Source organism: Paroedura picta, chromosome 3 (genome assembly GCF_049243985.1).
Source record: "Paroedura picta isolate Pp20150507F chromosome 3, Ppicta_v3.0, whole genome shotgun sequence".
Taxonomy (NCBI): Eukaryota; Metazoa; Chordata; class Lepidosauria; order Squamata; family Gekkonidae; genus Paroedura; species Paroedura picta.
Genome location: NC_135371.1, coordinates 35,024,838 through 35,033,391, shown reverse-complemented (window position 1 = coordinate 35,033,391; position 8,554 = coordinate 35,024,838). Strand labels below are relative to the sequence as shown.

Below are 8,554 nucleotides of genomic sequence, written 5' to 3'. Positions count from 1 at the left end.
CCACCAGTGCGGTTGTTCCAGCCCGTGCATAATGGGTCCTAGAGAGGTAGCCATGTAAGACCACCACAATGAAAACAAAACAGAAGTCTTGTGATACCTTAGAGACCAACAGATTCCCCCCCCCCCCCAGTCTAAAGCTTCCTGGAACTACAGCTCATTTCTTTAGATGTTATGAAAACATTTTATGTATCAGGTGTGGAAAGAAAAAAAAACCTATGTCAAAAAGGCCTTGCTTTCTGATCCTGGCTCTGTGAGGAAATTTGTATGGGATTGCATTGTAACCTGAAATTGATGTCACTTCCGGATTATGTTTCATGATGTTTGCCAGCTCTGGATTGTGAAATATCTGGAGATTTTGAGGGTGGGGTTTGGGGAGAAGGTATAACACTATAGGGTCCTCTTTCCAAAGCAACCATTTTCTCCAGGTGAAGTGATCTCTGTCACCAGGACATCAGGTGCAATGGCCGGAGAGCCGTAGCAACTACCTGGAGGTTGGCAACGCTATTTATGAGATCCCCCCCCCCCAATTTTGAGGGAGATTCCTAGAATGTGACCCTTCACATCTGGGTTTAGATGGATTTCCTCTCCACTTTCTCCTGTTGCAACCATCAGCACCAGAACATACATGAGTGTATTAACAAGCAAACACCTTCTGTGGATAGGTAGACAGCACTCCTGGGGTGATGGAATTCAGGAAATACTAGATTTAAATTATACTTAATTATATTTCATCCCCTGGTCTCCCTGCATTCCATGTCCCCTTGACTCTGCTGTCCCCCCCCCCTTTTTTTTTTCCCCTTCATGGTGAGAATACCCTCATTATCTGAAGAAATGGGCTCTATTCCATAGAAGTTTTGCTGGAATAAAGCGCGTTAGTCTTTATGGTGCGGGAAGACTATAGTTTATTTTAGTCTAAAGCAGGTCTTGATGTGGTAAATCGAAGCCTTTCCATTAGTGAGAGAAGCTGAATGATCATCCTTTCATTCAAGAACATTGCTAATTTAAGTACTGAAAATAAAACTCTTTAGTACCTCATAGCTGTTAAGCTAGTTTATACAGGGAGATGGTTAAACTCAAATTGATTTCTTCTGCTGCCAGAAGGAAGGAAGGAGTAAAAGATGCTCAATGCTGCTTAACAAAGCCTACAACATAAATATGCCTGAGAGAAACTATCAAAATTATTAATGGTGTTTTCCTAACCTGTGTAATGAAGTGATATTCTCTTCAAACAACACTGGCCTGCTGGTATGTGGGGATGTGAGGTGCGTGTGAGGAGAGTAGGGGGCTGCCGTTTCCTCTAGGTGATTTAATTAAGCCAGGTATAAATAGAGTATCAGTAAACAAGACCTTTCAGACCCATGAATCATGCCTAAAATATTTGTGAGGCCTCCACAATTTCTCTCTGCCAATGACGACTGTGCTCATTTGGCCTGTCCAGATGTAGTTAGTGATCCAGTGAGAGTCTAATCCTGACATCAGATAAATCATTGCAATAGTAATGCTCTTGTTTACTGACAGCTAATGCAGCAAGCCTGAAGCAGGGGCTTGCTGAACTGTGGAAGGTATGTCCTGCCGAAGCTGGGATAATTCAGGAGCTTTAATTGAAGCAGAGTCTTGGCTAAAGGAAGGCAGTTATCAAAAATTGAATTCTGAGTGGTGGCGATGGTGAATTTCATGTTTTGTTTTATTTCCTCGCTATTTCTCCCTCCATTTAAAAATGCTGACCGTTTTATCAGTGCTGTGGCAAGCCCAAGGTCACCCAGCTGGTTGCATGTGGGGGAGTGCAGAATTGAACCCGACATGCGAGATTAGAAGTCTGCACTCCTAACCACTACTCCAAACTGGCTCTTGCTGTTGTCTCCACCTTTCCTTCCCTGGAATATAAAGACAATTGCAAAAGGACAAACAGGAATTCCCCTGATGGGCAGTTGGAGAAAACCCTTTTCTCTCCTGTTCCACCATGTCACCACAGGGAGGTGGAAATGTGGCTTAGTGGTAGAGCATTTACTTGACATACGGAAGGTCCCAGGGCCAGTTCCTGGCACCTCCAGTTAAAAGGACCAGACAGTAGGTGATGTGAAAGGCCTCTGCCTGAGACCCTGGATTGCTGCTGCCAATTTGAAAAGACCATACTGAGTTGATGGACTATTGGTGTGATTCAGTATAAGGCAGCTTCAAGCTAAATGGGCCTGATCTCTGACTGGTTGTCAGGAATAGTGTGGACTGCTCAGGACAGGTAGGTAGGAATAATTGACCAGCATCTCAAGTCATTGGGAATGATGAAGGATGATATCCTGTACAATTCCTCACATGCCTTATGGTTGGCTGGGTTGGGATGATGCACCCTTGAGGCTCAGTAGCATTGTTCAAAACCTGGTAGTTGCACCTCTTGGCACATTGCATGTACAGGCATTGGTCAGTTTTGGAGCCAGGGTGGATCTCCCCAACAATGAAGAACAGGAAGAATTGGTTTTAATACCATGCTGTTCTCTACCTTATGGAGTCTCAAAGCAGCTTACAGTCACCTTCCCTTCCTCTCTCCACAACAGGCAGCTTGTGAGGTTGGTGGGGCTGAGAGAGTTGTGAGAGAGCTGTGACTGGCCCAAGGTCACCCGACAGGCTTCAAGTGGAGGAATGGGGAATCCAGCCTGTTTTTCCAGATTAGAGTCCGACCCACAAAACCACTATACCATACTGGCACTCAAAGATAGCCATTTGGCAGGCTGTATTGTTCAAAACACGCTTAAAATACATTAATAAATTCTTGCATTGGTCAGCCAATTAAATAGAACCATTAAACCCATGAGGTTGTCTTGTGTCCTTATTTGGTAGGGAACCTGAGCAATTGTATGACCAGGACTCTCCATTGCGTAAGAAACTACTGCAGATTGGAACAAAAGTCTGAGACAAGAAGAATCCTGCTTGTCTCCAGACATTCACCACATTCTCTCACTTATGGTCTTGCTTGGGTTTTACTGACCATGCCAGGAACTTCTGCCGCAAGTAAAGCACAGCATAGAGCTATCCTCAGTTCTGTCCAGTAGTTGTGGATCTAAGAGTGCAAAACAGTACAAGAAACCCTTGAAAAGACGGAAAAATCTGGCAATACTACCCAGTAGTTGGCTTGCCACCTTGTTCCTTCCACTGGCCATCTGTGGCAATTACCAGGTGATGTCATTTAGCTCCATGCCATGAAAAACTGCCTGTTTCTGCACGTGAAGCTTCTATTAAAGGCACAGGATATCATTTTCCTGGCCAGTCCTTAGTCTTAAGCTACAAATCAATCTGTTCTCTGCTGCTCAGAGAATCTACAGGGTGTTAGGATCTTTTTCTCTTTCTAAGCAATCAGTACACTGCATTTTTCATAGAAATTCTGCCATATTTCTTAAGGACAACTGGAGGACATTGGGAAGTAGTGATGGAGCTGCTGTATTCCGTATGCAGCTTTGGACGGGCTAGCAGAACCTGAAACAAGTGCAGGGAGATGATATCACTTGGTAGCATTAAGTGCCATTAACTGCTGATTTGCATGGAACCTGCAGGCTGTGGCCCTGGCAGCTCTGTTGCCGTCACCTATTGACAGCTGACAAGGGTGCCGCCCCCCCCTCCTGGGTGCAGGATGCTAAAGTTTGGCATAATCTCTGTCACTTCCAGGGAAAACCCCGAAATGGTACAGGGAAACTAGGGGCCTTTTTGCACGGGGATCTTTGTTGGAAATTGTTTGCGGAATGAAAAATCGCCATTTAAAATAGTGGAATTCGTTGTTATGCATACCTGCCTTTGTAGTGGAATCAGTAGCGTTTTTTAGCGTTTCCCACAGGCTTCCGGTCTCGGCAGAAATCGCTAGAAAGGAAGCGCTATTGCCAAGCTCATCCCGCCCCTGGCCGTCAAGCAGCCAATGGGCAGCCGTTAGCATGCTCCCAAAGAGCCCCTTTCCCTTTAAGGAAGGTTTTTTTTTAAAAAAACCTTAAGCAGACCCATTGTAACAAATCTGGGTAGATTCGTTGCAACGGAGAGACCCATCCAGCTGCCTGGGGTGTTTGAGCTGTCGTTTGATCGTATGATCGTTAACACGCTGCCTCAGAGTGAAAAAAAAAATCCCCCCCCCCTCTCACGGGCCCGATTTTCGGCTGAATGGAATGTGTGAAATGTGTGTGCTTAGTGACTGAAGGGGAGGGACTGAAGCCGGGAAGCCTCTGTTTGAGCTGTCATTTGATCATGGCCACGCTGCCTCCGAGTGGGAAAAAAAAATCCCCCCTCCCCCCCCTCACGGGCGCGATTTTCAGCCGAAACAGTGTGAAAAATAAAGGGAAAATACATCAGCAAACGGGCTTCTGCGGGCTTCTTGTGCTTAGTGACTGTAAACAGCTCTGAGGAGGGACTGCAGCCTGGGAAGCCTCACTGGCTAAACGGAGGCTCGCCGGTGCGTTGATCTCCACTCGCTCGGGGGAAAAAAATGGCGATCGCTTCGCCGGAAGTTTGGAGGACAGGCTCAGGAGGAGGGACTTTGAAGAAACCGCAACAATGTTAACGCACAGGTCTTTATCGCTATTGTTGCAGATTGGTTGCAGGAGTGTATCGCTTTCCGGAGGGTGAATCCACTTTTTGGGATTCCCCTGAAAGCGCTACAACGAAGCGCTTTTTGCGGGTCGGTTTCAGGAGTGTTGCAGATTGTCTACGACGTCGTGGGTTATTCCAAATTAGTAGCGTTTTCAATTAGCAACCATTGTGCTATTTTGAAGCCGTGCGAAATGGCCCTAGGAATACAGGGATACAAGAGGAGACCTATGATACTCATGTGTGTGAAGAAGAAGAGGTGTTTTTTATACCCTACGTTAAGGTGACCAGATTTTAACATTGGTAAAGCGGGACACCATTGACCAGGGCACGGGGTTCTTGATTAAAAATTTAGTCTATATGGAGCAACAAAAAGTTTCATAGAACACAAAAAACATTTCAACATAAGTACAATTTGCCAGGTACCCCCAGATGGCCCTCGAAAAGTGGGAAAATCTGGTCACCTTACCCTACGTTTCACTACCAAAAGGAGTCTCAAAGCGGCTTCCCTTCCCTTCCCTCCCCACAGCCGACACCCTGTGAGGTAGGTGAGCTGAGAGAGTTCTGAGAGAAACTGCTCTGTGAGAACAGCTCTAACAGAGCTGTGACAAACCCAAGGTCACCCAGCTGGTTCCCTGTTGAGGAATTGGGGAAACAAACTTGGCTCTCCAGATCAGAAGCCTCCACTCTTAACCACTACACTAAGCTGGCTCTCCAGCACTTAACCAAACCTTGATTCCCTTCTTATAGCTCATGGAGGGAATCCAATATCTTCCTCCCCCTTGCCAGGCATGGTGCAGTTCTAGCCCCCTCCCCAGCTATTGAGTCTGGCATCCTTCTCTGCTGGAGCGTAGCTAGGTGCTGCCGCCCGTGTCCTCTGCTGTGGCTGGCCCTGTGCTGCTGCTGGTGTCCTTCTCCACCGTGGCCAAGTGCAACAGCCGGCTTCTATCGTGGCCAGAGACAATGGACATAGGCACATAAGGTATCTTTATAGGACCCATACCAGAGGAAAGGGGGGGCATAAGAATTATGGTGGGAGAGCAGGATCGGGAAAGGGTGCGAAGATTCTCAGGTTAGGCCACATGGCCCCCCCTTTGATATAAGTTGTAACTACTCTGTTTTGTCTCTGAATTCTATAAGGACGTTTTAGGGTGGAAGAGATAAGGATGCTCTGCTGGGAACATCAGGGGGAAGCGAAAGGGAGGTTGGGCACCAGATAGGAGCCAGGAGAAGCATGAAGGTTTTATGGCGACAGGTTCAGAGTGCATGTGAAACATGTTACTGCTTGAGTTCAAAAGGACAACAGAGATGCCAGAGTGCCTGGAAAGCGGGGTATGAGTCGGGGTTCATGACACTGTGTCCATCATGATATGAAAAAGGTTAGCAAAGATATTTTAAAAGATTATTTGGAATGTACATTATCATTCATTCCCGATTCCTGATCCATCTGCCTCAAGACAGTTTAAAAATCAAGACAGTTCTGATGAAACGGTATAATATAAAGTTAGATTGGTGCATATCAGAGACAGTCCGGCTAAGAACCAAGGGGTAAGATTTCTAGTTTAGGTTCTTCTCTAGCAGAGAAAATTTGTACTTGATGGGCTGGGGGGAGGGGGCTCTCTTCAGATGGTAAAAATGTGCACAGTGTAGGGATTTCATATTGCTGTCTCAAGGGAGTGACACACAACAGTATACTACAAACTGCTGCCACCTAGAGTGCTCCATAAGAATTGTTAAAAGGGGTTAAAACCAAGGGGCTTTCCACACTCCTTCAAAATCGCACAATGGTTGCCAATTGAAAACGCTACTGATTTGCCGTTATGCACAACGTCGTTGACAATCTGCCACACACCTGAAACCGATTCGCAAAAAGCGCTTCCTTGTAGCGCTTTCAGGGAAATCCCCAAAAGTGGATTCACCCTCCGGAAAGCGCTACACTCCTGCAACCAATATGCAACACTAGCGGGAAAGTTCTGTGCGTTACCATTGTTGTGGTTTCTACAAAGTCCCTCCCCCTGGCTCTCTCCTCTGATCTTCTGGCGAAGCGATCGCCATTTTTTTTTCTCCGAGTGAGCGGAGATCAACGCACCGGCGAGCCTCCGTTTAGCCAGTGAGGCTTCCCTGGCTGCAGTCCCTCCCCAGAGCTGTTTACAGTCACTAAGCACAAACAACAGAGAAGCCCGTTTGCTGATTTATTTTCCCTTTATTTTTCACACTGTTTTCGGCCGAAAATCGGGCCCGTGAGGGGGGGGGGATTTTTTTTCACTCGGGGGGAGCGTGGCAACGATGAAACGGCAGCTCAAACACACCTGCCAGCTGGATGGGTCTCTCCGTTGCAACGAAGCAACGCATATTCGTTGCAACGGGTATGTTTAAAAAAAAAACCTTTCTTAAAGGGAAAGGGGCTGTTTGGGAGCATGCTAACAGCCGCCCATTGGCTGCTTGACGGCCAGGGGCGGGACGAGCTCGGCAATAGCGCTTCCTTTCTAGCGATTTTTGCCGAGACCGGAAGCCTGTGGGAAACGATGGAAACGCAACTGGATTCCACTACAAAGGCAGGTATGCATAACGACAAATTCCACTATTTTAAATGGCGATTTTTCATTCAGCAAACAATTTGCTACATGGATCCCGGTGCGGAAAGCCCCCAAGGATTGTTAAAACAAAGGACTTATTTGTTTTTACGTGCTTAAAGCTGCCGACCATTTAAGAATTGAGACACCTACAGAGAACTTCTAATAACAATATCTGTCACAGCTGTTGTCATTTTAAAGTACTGGATATTATACCATGTATATATGTATTAGTAGGCCAAGCTGCTTGCGAGGACCAGCTGCTTGCTTCCACTATCCTCTAAGAATGTTGACCTGCACCCCAATAGTGTGACCAGTATGGTCCTACCAAATGAGGTGCTGATTCGCTGTTTCCATTGATTCAAAATCCTGAGAGGAAAGACAAAGAAAGGAGACTATTTACCATTTGGTAGGACAACACAGACAGCTGGATTATCAAATGATGAAATTTGCCAGATGTTTGGAAGCCATGGCTGAAACTCAACTCCTCCAAGATGGAGGTCCTGTAGTTGGGTTGTAGGGGGGCAGAGCAGGAAGTGCACTTACCCTCTCTGGCAGGGATGCAACTTGAGATCGCGTTACAGGCCAGGAATTTGGCGGTGACCATTGATGCCTCATTAACACTTGAGGTACAAGTCAAGAAGGTATCTAGCCAGGCATTTTTCCATCTTCGCCAGGCTCAGCCATTTTGCACCAGCATCTCCTTGCGCATGTGCGTGCACAGGTTTCTTGTACGTGTCACACAGCTGTTCCAAAATCTTTGAAGCTGGTTTTGTTGCTTCCACTTGTGGGGCTACTAATAAGAAATAGCCACTGTCACCAAGCCTTCAGCCTGCAGTACAGATTTGCATTTAAACAGTATAATCTGCCTTCAAAGGGACAGGTCGCCTTTGAGATTTCAATCAGAGTCAGTAGGATTTGATGTGAAAAATCTTTTTGACTACATTGTCTTTGATTTTTATCTGTCAGTACGTCCAAAGCTCTGGAACACGAGACAGAATTAAATATCACATGACCCATCAGCTCCCAACCCCAGAACTTTGAAGTTATTATAATGTATTCAACTTTAGGACTTTGTTCTGACCTTTTGTACTTGGAGCTATGTATCTTTACATCTGCCACGAGCTCAGGACACACATTAACAGGTTCGTACTTTGCTTTATGGTACTGTAATGCCTGGAATTTGGGAAACAGAACTTCACACACAGTAGAAAAATGTCCACAAAAGGTCTGTCTGAATGCTAGCACAAAACATGTAACTTTTCATTAGTTTGGCCATCATAGTTAGCTAAAAGAGGACCTTTTCTGGTGACATGATATATAGAATATTGACATGATATATAGAGTACTTACCTGTAAAAGAATATAAGCTTAGTAAAGTTGTGATCAGGAATGGGAATACAAGAATGGAACACAGGGCCTCC

At 45.9% G+C, this 8,554-nt stretch overlaps 1 long non-coding RNA gene across 1 annotated transcript; it reads right to left on the bottom strand.

Annotated features, from left to right (window-relative positions):
• Nucleotides 1-2,858: 2,858 nt before the first annotated feature.
• LOC143834567 (uncharacterized) lies at nt 2,859-8,092 on the bottom strand. The gene is made up of 3 exons (XR_013229836.1): nt 7,677-8,092; nt 7,347-7,499; nt 2,859-3,052 (listed from the first exon to the last, which is right to left on the bottom strand). It is a non-coding gene; the product is annotated as an uncharacterized LOC143834567 (long non-coding RNA).
• Between the last annotated feature and the right edge of the window lie 462 nt (nt 8,093-8,554).